Here is a 13,753-nt window from a genome sequence, read left to right on the forward strand (position 1 = left end):
CACAATGTCACCAGCAAACATCATAGTCCACATGGACTCCAGTCTAACCTTGTCTGTCAACCTGTCCATCACCATTGCAAATAAGAAATAACAGAGCTGATCCCTGATGTAATCCCACCTCCACCTTGAATGCATGCATCTGTTATTCCTACCGCAGACCTTACCAGTGTCACACTTCCCTCGTACATTTTCTTTACAACTCTTATGTACTTCTATGCTTCTCCCGACTTCTTCATACAATACCACAGCTCCTCTCGAGCACACAAAATAAAGACTACTAACTCAATGCAAGATCAACCGCAGACTCCGTCTCCACCCCAACACGACTTGTCCATTAATACAAAAATCCCAAAGATTCCTAACGATATTGCATTCACCATTAAAGGAAGAGAAACTTCCTACAGCAGGAAACTAAACAGCAGAATGGCATACAGTGCCTGCCAGTATATTTTTAGTTCATTTGATAAAAGAGATTCCACTTGGTAGCCCAAAATGTTTGACAATTTCTTGTAGATAATTTGGTTACAATTTGTTAAATGCCCAAAGTGCAAGCACAAAGAAGTGTACAAAAGAGCAGTTTTTCAGTTTCTGTCTTGTAATTTGCATGTCAAACAGAGAAAGATGCCAATCTGTGTCTGCAATGTCACCACAACTTTTTTGAGACATTCTAATCAGTGCGGGATATACAACCGAAGCAGAAATAAAATCATCTTACAAATTTCAGAGATGGTTCAAGGAACCTTTAGGAAGAAAAAAACAGAAAAAGTAGTAGTAGAAAAAAAGGGACATCAAATTTGCTATGTCCTTCCTTTGTAATAACAGGGTTATCATCCTAATAAGATGTATAGGATGGGTACATTGATGATTCCAAATTGTACCCATTTAGTGACTCTGCAATTGACTAGTGTCCTGCCAAGGCTGTGTTTTGCTATGCACCCAGTGTTTTCAAATACAATCCTACTTTTACAACCCTAAATTGGGTTGTGAATGAGTTTGAGAATGACATGAGCTGACGTTTATGGGCTTTACCTAGGGTAGAATGTAAAACACCACAGATGAAAAAGGAGGCAAATGTTAATAAAGGAGGGTAAATGTGAATTCATAGTTAATTGCTAAACTTATTGTAAACTTCTGGGCACTGTGCCATTTGGCAGCTTTTACAAAAGGCCTCGCACTATTTTTTTATTTTTCAGAATTAGTACTGTTTTTTATGTTGTTATTAATGTTAAGATTTGGCCCCTGGATTGCTCCTATAAATTTTTAAGTAGATTTCTAAATTGAAGATATGTCATTCCATCTCAAATATGAGACATGTCACAAGATGAAAGTAAAGTCTTGGATATCTACAACATCTAACAATGCAAGAGACTCAAAGGAACATAAAGTGGGATATATTCAATATTTCCATTATTAGCTATTAACACTGCAATCACTGTCTAAGGAGTCCTGTTACACTTTATCAAAGGATGTAAAGGGCAAAGATCCAGAATGAGGATAAAAGTAAAGGTTTGTGTAAAGTATTCAGGATTGTGGAAGAATAATTTTAGGGTAACATAGCATTCATCTTAAAGAAATAGTGCAAAGGTTTAATAAACTTCAGAAACCTGTTCAGGCACACAAGTAAATCAGATAAAGGTCAAGTGAACAACAAAAGTAAATAAAGAATGTACCAGAAGAAAGGCTGAAGTAATATATAAAATGAACTGAAGGATGACAAAAAATGACTAAGCAGATGTCCTATAAATGAAAATGGACAGTTGTTATATGCACAGATATTTCAAGGGTGGTGGCGCAACTCGAATGTATAAGAAGACAGAGAATATAATATAACATCCATCCATGCATCCATTTTCTAACCCGCTGAATCCGAATACGGGGTCACAGGGGTCTGCTGGAGCCAATCCCAGCCAACACAGGGCACAAGGCAGGAACCAATCCTGGGCAGGGTGCCAACCCACCGCAGGACACACACAAACACCCCCACACACCAAGCACACACTAGGGCCAATTTAGAATCGCCAATCCACCTAACCTGCATGTCTTTGGATTGTGGGAGGAAACCGGAGTGCCCGGAGGAAACCCACGCAGACACGGGGAGAACATGCAAACATAATATAACATACTCTTATTTTATATAAATCATTTGGGTGTAAACCAATGAACCAACCAGAGTAAAATGTATGTACTGATTGACACTGTATGTAAATTCAATAGATTATAAAATGAACCTCTACTCTTTGTTTCTCTGACCATTCTGATGATTCTGACCATGCTGTAACAGGTTGCTTTTTGAAGAATGCTCCCTACAAAGCATTTTGCTGGGGAGTAATTAAAAGATACCATGAAGAGCTTTTCTCTTGCCTGATTACTGAACTGTCCTGTTAGAGGATGTTTCTTTCTTTAATAAGATGTTAAATTTCTACCACAGCTTGCCTTCGTATAATTAGGAATGTTCAATCACTTTTAAATAAGTTGGACAAACTGACATATCTCATGGCAAGTCAAAGTAAGTTCTGATAATCTGCCATTTTGAGTACTAAGGAGAACTTGCTTAAACGTGTTATTTAATATGTTTTTTTAATGCTGGATGGCTTTCATCTAATACAATCAGACAGTATAATAAAGGCAGGAGATCAAACATTGTGTTGCAGAAAAACACAAACCCAGCAACCACAATTAGCATCTTGATGACTGATTGACAAATTTGTGGCACACATTAAGAAAGAAAATAGAGATGCGATAATTTTAATAATAGTGACATTAACAGCATATGTCATAATTATTACACTTTTGGGTTATTTAATATGGGTTTCATGCATGTTTTATCATTTTTTACTCATTCTGATTTGATTTAAAACTAATAATTTTAGCTTTACGTGTCAATCACACCTCCATTTTGTGCTTTGTTAACTTCCACATTTCACTGCCATTTTGCATATTGTTCAAGCAGCCACAACTGGTTTCTGTTATGAATGTGTAGTACAGTAGTCATATTATCTCATCATTCATGTCATTGTGTCATCATCTCTAAGAGCCTATATATTGGTCATTCAAGGTTTTGGGCAAACTGTAAGAATTGCGTGAATAATTATTTTGTACTAGCCGAGTAAGCCTGTGTTGTAAAAAGCACAGGATCCTAGAAACTATTGAAACCGTCAGAAAAAAACTGAAATGTAGAGATGTCAGGTAATTGAAAGAAACTTCTCTGGGCATCTCTCTCCTAGGAGGATTCGTTTTGCAGACATGCTCACATCGCTTATGCATTAGCGGTGGGAGGAAAAGTAAAAGGGATACTGTTTCGCTGATTTTAGTGGCTAAGTGAATTTGTCTTTCTTCTGAGGTTTTGTTTTGCTGATGTGCTGGCCCCACTTATGTTATTAGCGGCTAAACAAGTTTTCTGTTTCCTTGGAGGTGGAGCCCTTACCCCGACTCAACCTCTCACTTCTAGGCCGGACAGACACACACACTTCCACGCTTGGATGTTTATATATAAGATGCTGTACTTTGTTTTCAGTTGAAGACTCCTTGCTATGAACCCCTTAACTACAAAATGTGATTACTATTTTGGCTCTGTTAGTTTGTTGATGACTTTAGACTTTGGTATTCATCTCCATCTTTTGGCTGTCTTGTCAACTAAACTGTGGTCCATTCATGTAGGCATACAATAGTACAGATGATTGGAAACTGTAGTGCAGGGGTGCCCGATACGTCGATCGCGATTGACCGGCAGAGCGCAAAGGTAGTGCAGGTAGATCGTGTTGCATTCAAAAAAAATTTTTTAAATGTTAGTCTACATATATCCTCCCTATGGCATTTGTCACTTGATTGACATACAGGGTGGCCAGTCTGAGATCTCTTTTCTTCTAACACACTGGTCATCCCGTACACACGATCAAACGTGCAAGCTACTGCAAAACTCCGGATATCTAAGTAATCTAGTTAGCCTTCCAATTTAAATCGACTGAAGAAGGGATTTAAAAAAAAATTGTTGGTTATGGGCTGGATGTGGAATTGGAAGAGGATTTTTTTCTCTCACAATGTCACAATCGAAGTGCGTTTGTCTGATCTGTCAATCTATCATTGCTATTCCAAGAAGGAAAATGTGGAAAGGCACTTTTGAACTGTTCATAAAAACTACGAAACTGACTTCCTTCTGAAAAGCGATCTGAGAAAGAGAAAGGAGAGGGAACTAAAATCACAGTTAATTGGACAGCCATCATTTTTCACTCGGCTGAATTCAAAAGCAACAGCAGACACACCGAAGCATCGTTCCGGGTGAGTCACTCAATCATTAAGCATAAGAAGTCCTTCTAAGATGGAGAGATGATAAAAGATGCCTTCGTTGAGGCAGATGGTTAGGGAGAAATTCCTGCTGAGATTTCAAGACCCCTGGCCAGAGAAAAAGGAGTTTCTCCTTGTCATTAAACATGCAGAATACAAGCAACTTAATAACGATCAATGGCCGCTAGACTTGGCATTTCTTTTCCGAATAAAGTATATATAGCATTTTTAATGTAAGTAGATCATTTTGACCTGGTTATTTTAAAAGTAGCTTGCAAGCCGAAAAAGTGTGGGCACCCCTACTAGTGTGTCTTTCCATTTTGATTTGTGTATTTGGCTTTGTAGTTTGGAATCATTTGACTTATGACAATTGCATGTACTTTTGACTCAGATTTTTGTCTGGCTTGGCTCAGTTTAATTATTCTCCCTGCCAATTTCCCTTCTAGGCAGAACAACCCTATTTCAAGGTGTCATCTTCTCCAGTGCCTCAGAAAAATTCTCTGAAATTGTAGACATGATTTGTGACCTGTATTACAACAAAGATATGTAGGGACTCAACCATCTCGTGTTTTAGATAGATGGCCTATTGAGAGCAGTAAGACTAGATTGGTCACTGATGCGGACAGGAAGTGCTCCCCATCTAAGTGCAGCATTTTCCAACTTAGAGGTGTCCAAGGTGTTATACTAGAGTAAAGGCAAACAAAAAAGGATATTACAGTGGTCCTATTAGAACAATATTTAAATGTGTCAAACAGGGCAAAGATCATGATCCAGAAAGAATTAATAGTAAAACCTTATGAGCATGGGCTGGCCAATTGGCATACGCTTTCCAGGCATAGTCAGTGTATAGTCGAGAAGTCAATGGCCTTCAGTAACATCAGTGATCATTCTTGTGGCCAAAAGCAATAGTTAAAAAGAAATGAATGATCTATATCCAGTTGCTGAAATGTTAGTTCACATTAAATCGAATTCTCTTGGAGGTTACATCCATCATTACTGATTTGATCTGTTCATAGAGGACCAAATAGGTCAGAATAGTCGCACAGGTTAAACAGCTACCTCTCTTAATGCCAATTCAATAAGATATTACCTTGACAGAACAGGGGACAATCCACTAACATTTCAGAAATCAGAAACCAACAAATAAAACAAGCTTGAAGATGAAGACAAAACTGGGTTAAAACCAAAAGTCAATAAGTCTTGGCAAAAATTGTTAGCAAAAGAACTTTTCTTTGTAAAGAAATTTTGGACAAAGACAGAGCACACAGTTGTGTCTTAAGTAAGACGTTTGCCAACACCACGTGATCAAAACCCTGTAAAGGTACACATAATATAGTCACAGCCTCTGGAGATGGCTGGTGTCATAATGACCAGAATCCAAAAGGGTGGAACAATGACATTATTATGTGCCAATATTACAGTTTTCATTTCAATCACGATAACACCCTCTTAAACGCCATGGATATGCTCCTTCATATCTACAAAATCACATATTTATAATGTCTTTATAATCACTGTGACTGAAAATACTCTTTCTTATCTTTTGCCAATTCAGATGTTTTTCTTTCTAATTAATTATCTTTCTTTTCAGTCATTTTGGTGTGTATTTGAAAGAGGGGTTGTTGTTTTTCATAATATAACATTTATTGATTTATTTATTGTGTTCTGTAAAAAGCCATAATTTAAGTGCTATCTATCTATCTATCTATCTATCTATCTATCTATCTATCTATCTATCTATCTATCTATCTATCTATCTATCTATCTATCTATCTACAGTGCCTCCGGAAAGTATTCACAGAGTATCACTTTTTCCACATTTTGTTATGTTACAGCCTTATTCCAACATGGATTAAATTTATTTTTTTCCTCAGAATTCTACACACAACACCCCATAATGACAATGTGAAAAAAGTTTACTTGAGGTTTTTGCAAATTTATTAAAAATAAAAAAACTGAGAAATCACATGTCCATAAGTATTCACAGCCTTTGCTGAATACTTTGTCGATGCACCTTTGGCAGCAATTCCAGCCTCAAGTCTTTTTGAATATGATGCCACAAGCTTGGCACACCTATCCTTGGCCAGTTTCGCCCATTCCTCTTTGCAGCATCTCTCAAGCTCCATCAGGTTGGATGGGAAGCATCGGTGCACAACCATTTTAAGATCTCTCCAGAGATGTTCAATCAGATTCAAGTCTGGGCTCTGGCTGGGCCACTCAAGGACATTCACAGAGTTGTCCTGAAGCCACTCCTTTGATATCTTGGCTGTGTGCTTAGGGTCGTTGTCCTGCTGAAAGATGAACCGTCACCCCAGTCTGAGGTCAAGAGCGCTCTGGAGCAGGTTTTCATCCAGGATGTCTCTGTACATTGCTGCAGTCATCTTTCCCTTTATCCTGAATAGCCTCCCAGTTCCTGTCGCTAAAAAACATCCCCACAGCATGATGCCACCATCACCATGCTTCACTGTAGGAATGGTATTGGCCTGGTGATGAGCAGTGCATGGTTTCCTCCAAACGTGACACCTGGATTTCACACCAAAGAGTTCAATCTTTGTCTCATCAGACCAGAGAATTTTGTTTCTCATGGTCTGAGAGTCCTTTTGGCAAACTCCAGGCGGGCTGCCATGTGCCCTTTACTAAGGAGTGGCTTCCGTCTGGCCACTCTACCATACAGGCCTGATTGGTGGATTGCTGCAGAGATGGTTGTCCTTCTGGAAGGTTCTCCTCTATCCACAGAGGACCTCTAGAGCTCCGACAGAGTGACCATCAAGTTCTTGGTCACCTCCCTGACTAAGGCCCTTCTCCCCCGATCGCTCAGTTTAGATGGCCGGCCAGCTCAAGGAAGAGTCCTGGTGGTTTCGAACTTCTTCCACTTACGGATGATGGAGGCCACTGTGCTCATTGGGACCTTGAAAGCAGCAGAAATTTTTCTGTAACCTTCCCCAGATTTGTGCATCGAGACAATCCTGTCTTGGAGGTCTACAGACAATTCCTTTGACTTCATGCTTGGTTTGTGCTCTGACATGAACTGTCAACTGTGGGACCTTATATAGACAGGTATGTGCCTTTCCAAATCATGTCCAATCAACTGAATTTACCACAGGTGGACTTCAATTAAGCTGCAGAAACATCTCAAGGATGATCAGGGCAAACAGGATGCACCTGAGCTCAATTCTGAGCTTCATGGCAAAGGCTGTGAATACTTACTGTATGTACATGTGCTTTCTCAAATTTTTTATTTTTAATAAATTTGCAAAAACCTCAAGTAAACTTTTTTCACGTTGTCATTATGGGGTGTTGTGTGTAGAATTCTGAGGAAAAAAATGAATTTAATCCATTTTGGAATAAGGCTGCAACATAACAAAATGTGGAAAAAGTGATGCGCTGTGAATACTTTCTGGATGCACTGTATCTATCTATCTATGCTGAGAATGAACTGTTAGACATAAGAACTGAAGTAATTTGACAAAGGAGATCAGACGTTCAGCCCATTAAGCTTATTTGTTTAGCTAACAGCCAAGCTTCCCCAATAATGCTGAATAATATCTTTAAACATATGGAACAATGTCAAAATCCTCTGTACATTTTCATTAAACTTTCAACAGTATCTGTCATTCTATTCATCTACTCTAGCTACCGAGACGCTGATGAAACACACGCTTAGTTCCAAATAAATTATCATAGTACAATTTCCCTGTGAGTCATAGCTAGTAAGTTTTTCTTAAAACAAACTGCTAGTGCTCTATAAGGCTGTGTTCTCCCCACCGCATGGTACATTTTGTGAACCAATAAATGCTAGGTAAATAGTGAGTCATCAAATTCTATAAATCTATGTTCTGCTAAATCTCATACTATAAGTATAAAGAAGAAGAAAAAGAAAGTAATCGGCTGACATCTTCAGATATTTGGAGATCAAGGTCAAAGAGATTTTCTACAGTAATCTACATCAAAGACTGACTTTCTTACTAAGACTGAATGACCTCAGCGACAGCAGATATATTTTACTGATTTTTTTTTTCATCTGGCCCAATCTGTGTTTTAAGAAAATACATGGTAAAGATAAAGTTAGATTTAATGTATGATTAAAACATCAAGCTCAATGTCTGGGGTTAGTTGTAATCAGTGGAACAGCTGCATGCAGACCTCACCCTAAAAAAAGTCTTCAAGCCCTTAATGATCCTGTTCTTTCTTAAACATATAAAACCCCTGCCATTAAGAAAGAAAGAGATATTATAGCATTCAATGCCATACCATCAGACTGAAAAACAGTGTTCACCTTCAGACCAATAAACTGAAATACAATTAGGTACTTCACTTGTGACCGAGGATCTGTTATGTAAGCACAGGCTCTAGCAATCACTTTCATTACAGAATCAATGTTACTGATCATCCATACCTCAATTATTTGTACTGTGTTTTGGTTACTTATTCTGTCTAATACAGTATCTATATAAAGTATTCACCCCTTAGTAGTTTTCATATTTTATTTTACAACATTGAATCATAGTGGATTTAATGTTGTTTTGGAAACTGATCAAAAAAATGAGTCTACATTGTCAAAGTGAAAAGAGAGCTCAGCAAAGTGATCTAAATGAATCCACCTCAATAAAAGAATAAGTGTCTGCATGTCAATTTGGTGGCTACGTCTTTTTCCACAAAAGATGGCACATCACAAACATTTTTAGTAATAAAATGCATTGCATTTGACATTCCAATAGAAGGTGCATCACAAACATTACCACTGTTTTTACAAATCCCATACTAAATGGCATATGATAGAGAGATATGAATTGCATTGTGCACTGCTAACATTAATGCTGAGGTCTACATTGATTACTTGGATTTCAACCTGTCTTAAACAGGTTCCTCAGCTAGTTCCTAATATAAAACACATGATATAAAACACTGTAAATGTTGTATGTTGATATATGATATTTATTTCTACTTTTGCTTGATGCGCCTTTGTACCCGAAACTGTATTATCACTGCATACTTCTGCTTCAGTGGGACTATTAACAAATACTTTCATAGTATCATAAGGTGACAATTTATTTCGTTAAGTAAAACATGCATTAGCATCATGAAAAGCAATAAAGACAGGAATAATAATAATTTGATTCAAAAGATAATTTGTCCCTTTAGTAATCAGGCTGTTTAATGAGGAAGGGTTGCTCAGGACAAAATGTAACACATACTTTATGGTGTTGTTTTTATCTCAGTATGTATTTTATCTTTCTTCTTTATGATTCTTTTTTGAGATTTACTTATAAAACAAATAACTTACTGAATTTCTCATTCAAAATAAAAGTCACCTTAACCTTTATCTGAATTGCCCTGAATTGATTCGACTCAAAATAGGTGCAGAGTCTTCTTAGTAAATCTTACTCAAATAAATATTTAATTATACATCACTTATAACAATTACTTAAAATAATCCATTTGATGTTCTAGACCTAACCCATCCACAATCTACCCAAAAAACAGTTCATACGTATTTGTCATTTTTGTAGTTTGGCCTTCTATTGCCAGCAGGGGTCTCTACTGGGCTACTTTCATTGTGCGACAGGGAATGGATGGGTGCTGTTACTCTGTTTCACTATAATGTTACCTCTTAGTATATCATATTTGAACAGTTCCTAAGTTGTGTGTGCATTCACTTGAATACTGACCTGTTCTTCTGTATATCTTCAGTACTCTAGAAGAGTGCCCCTTCAGAATTCCAGTAGATATTCCCACATTGCCAAAGTGGTTGGAGCATAACATGTGTACAATAAATAAATAAAGGAGGTGTGTGTTTTACTAACCTGGCATTTAATAAGTGGAATCAAAAGTATTCTATTCTGAGGTGCATTTTTTTACACAGATCTACGTGTAATATATAATTAATTCATTTATTTTGTTCATTTATTCTTTACTAGCCAAGGTACCTACAGGTAATAGAATAATTAAAAAATATTTGCCATCTCTTATCCTAGGTGTACCTTCAGCACCTTTACTTCGTGTTTGCGTTTGTGAATGTCTCTTGACCAGCGCCCTCTTCCCATAAAGGCTGCTTGTCAAACTGTCATTATTTTCGAGGCAAATTTCTCGCATCCTGTCCGCTTTTATACTTCTCGCCTTCATAGGTGACTCTCTCAGTGTGCCTCCAATGCCTTTCTCCTCCTTGCGCATCTCACACTTCCTCTTTCGTTGTGTCAAACTGACCAATCACACCAAAGCCAAACTGACCAATCAGATTGCTCAGATGGAATGGACACATAGTCCTTAATGTTTTATTATATAGTAGATAGATGCCAAGACAAATTTGTGATAAACTGGAATATAGAAGACCAAACAATGTTGTTAAGCCAAGCAACAATTTGAAACCCAGAAACAGTCCTATTTTCACAAAAATCTAAACTTTAATCAAAAATCATAGAAAAACGAAGCACAAAGATATCTGATCTGTAGTAAAAAAAATTAAGCAATGCTTAGTTTATAACTGAGCATATAACTCCAGTTCCTAAACAGGTTTACTAATTTCCAATTTATAGCCCATTTTAAAATTCTTCTCACATACAAAGTCACGAATGGTTTAGTCCTCACTTTACCTTAAAAATATATTAGCACTATCGCTCCAGGTCATATATTATAATCTTAAAATGCAGGCCTTCTTAAAATTCTGAAGGTAACTAAAACTAGTGTAGGAGTCAATGCCTTTGGCTATAGGGCATCCAAAGCATGGAACAAACTGCTTTATTCATATTTCATTAGGAACTCCAATGGTGAATGAGTGATCAATAGGAAATACTTGAACAGTGAGTGCAAAGTTACATGAGATCTGCTAAGTCTTAACAATTTCCAGAACTATAAGGAGTCGTATCAAGGCCATTTAATACGTATTGAGACCTGGGCTCAACAAATAGGCTATTTTCTGTAAAATGTTTGTAGGAATGTCATCATAATACAAACTAGAATTCAGGGGTGAGACATAAAAACATTTAAATTTACTTATTTGACTGACATCTTTACACAAGGAAACTTGCGGCATTTATGATACAATTGGTTACATCTCTTTTGGCTTTCCAATTGGAGCAGAGGCAGGTCAAGTGACTTACTCAGGGTCACACAGTGTCAGAAGAAGGATCTGAACCCACCGCCTCAGGGTTTGAAGTCCAAAGCCATAACCACCACACCACACTGCTTAGAAGCAACCCAGAGGATGTCTTGAAGATGCTAACAAGAAGTTTTTGTCATTGAAGACATTCAAGATACAATGCTTAGAGTGTTTTAGTTACAGAGCAGCATACCATACCTGGCTTGTTTTAATAGCTTTATCATTAAGGACTAGGTGCCCATTTAAAACAATAGGCATACTGTATGTCAATGACCTTGTGTTACTATTTGGCCCATTTGAATTAGTGCGGGTATGAGCATGAGTGTACCCTGATATGAAGTATAAAAAGCAAGCATTAATCCATAGGTATTGGGTTATGTGATGAAATGTTGTAAGTTAAATCATACAATGAATCAAATGTACAAGATCAGCCATCACACTGAACTTAAAAAAGTCAAGAAATTAAACCATACACTGATAAAAGGTTAGGGTGACTGGTACTTGTAAAATTGTCCCACTTCATTGAGTGTGCCCTGCTATCAAATGATGGGCTACTGTACTTTGGGGCTAATATTTTGATCCTGAACTGTATAAGACAGGTTTGAAAATGGAGGAGTGGCAATAAAACAAATGTCCAGATCTATCCACACTTTCATATGTATAGTAATTTTTTTTAAATAATCACTTTTAAAAGTAATAGTATTTCCAGTATTAATTATTGATCATTTTGCACATTTGATATTGTTATTTGTTTGCTTGTAAAGTACCTCGTAATGATGCTGTTAATGTACTGTTGATCAAGCACTTACACATTCATGTGCACACTCTATATCACTGATTTACTTTTTCATTATACATTGGATAATCATTTTCTTTCATGAGTGGCATGGTGGCATAGTTGTAGCACTTTTGCCTTGCAGTAAGGAAACTTTGGTTTATGTCCCGATGCTCCCTCGGTGAACGTTACATGCTCTACCTGTGTTCACATAGGTTTCATCTCACAATCCAAAGACATGCGGGTTAGGTATATTATCGATATTAAATTGGCCCTTGATGTGTGTGTGTTCTCTCTGTGATGCACTGGCACCCTTGTCCAGGTGTCATTCCTGCCTTGCACTCAAGGATTGCTGTGTTAGGCCCCAGCTGCCCCATAGACCTTGCCCTTGTACGCTTAATGGCTGTTATTGTAACATGTATTCATTCATCCATTTACTTAACCCATTTATATCAGTCTTAGGCTACCTCAGCTGTACCAGGATGAAGGCAGGGACTAATGCTATCCATCACAGGTCACATTCATTCATATACTCGCACTAGGCCCATTTAGAGCCACCTATTAATGTTGTGAAAACATCTTTGAGTTATGTGAGGAAGCCAGCATGGCTGATAAAAAAAGTATCTTTAACCCTTGGGCCATCATGCCACCCACATTGTAATGCGCATTTTTTAGAAAAACAAAATAGACGTTTAGAAATTTCTAAATTGACAGATTCAGTTAAGACACAGGAAAGATATTGGTTTTAGTTAAAGAAGGACTTTAATTGAAGATGGGAAATCAATGGCCTAATTACTCAATCATTCCATTTTAGAAATTCACTTACTTTGCTGTAGGTTCAGAGGAGCTGGAGCTTATCCTGGCAGCTCAGTATACAAGGCAGCATTAACTATGGATGTGGTACATTAACTCATATATTATTAGTAGTAGGATTAATAATAATAATAATAGTAGTTGTAGTAGTAGTATGAAAATGTTCACACCCAGAGCAACTCAGAAGAGGATGACTTGGCATTTGTTCACAGTGGGACTCAGGCAGGTTAAGTTCATTTCTTGGGGTTCACAAAAAAACAGAACTGGAACTGAACCTTGTGTTTAAAATCAAATCCCCCAGTGTACACTTAGTCAACAATGCATGAAAAAACACTGTCTAGCATCAACATTGTCAGTATTCACATAAAAGTTGTTTTTCACTGGATGTAGTCTTGCTATAATAAACCAACCCAAGACCCCTCTAACCTGACACACCTCGTATTGCATACTTCTAGTCACAATGCAGCATTTGTACTTCCCTGTATACCAGTATAGTGTCATTGACTCGTAAAGCACAGAAAAAAGAATGGAACAGTATTGATCTGATGTAGACTACTTGAGCATTCCTCACATATTAACTAAGACTGGAACAAAGTGTGCCCTATTTTAATATTGAAATCTGTCCAGCTCGAAACCAGACACTCCCAAGCATAACTTAGAAGTATAAAGGTAGTTGCACAGATGAGAAAGCCCTTCCTCTACAAATACAACACAAATAATGAAATAAAGATCAAGAATGAAAACATTTAGACTGACATTTAATACAATCATGAACAAAGCAACTGAAA

Source organism: Polypterus senegalus, chromosome 4, assembly GCF_016835505.1.
Source record: "Polypterus senegalus isolate Bchr_013 chromosome 4, ASM1683550v1, whole genome shotgun sequence".
NCBI classification, from domain to species: Eukaryota; Metazoa; Chordata; class Cladistia; order Polypteriformes; family Polypteridae; genus Polypterus; species Polypterus senegalus.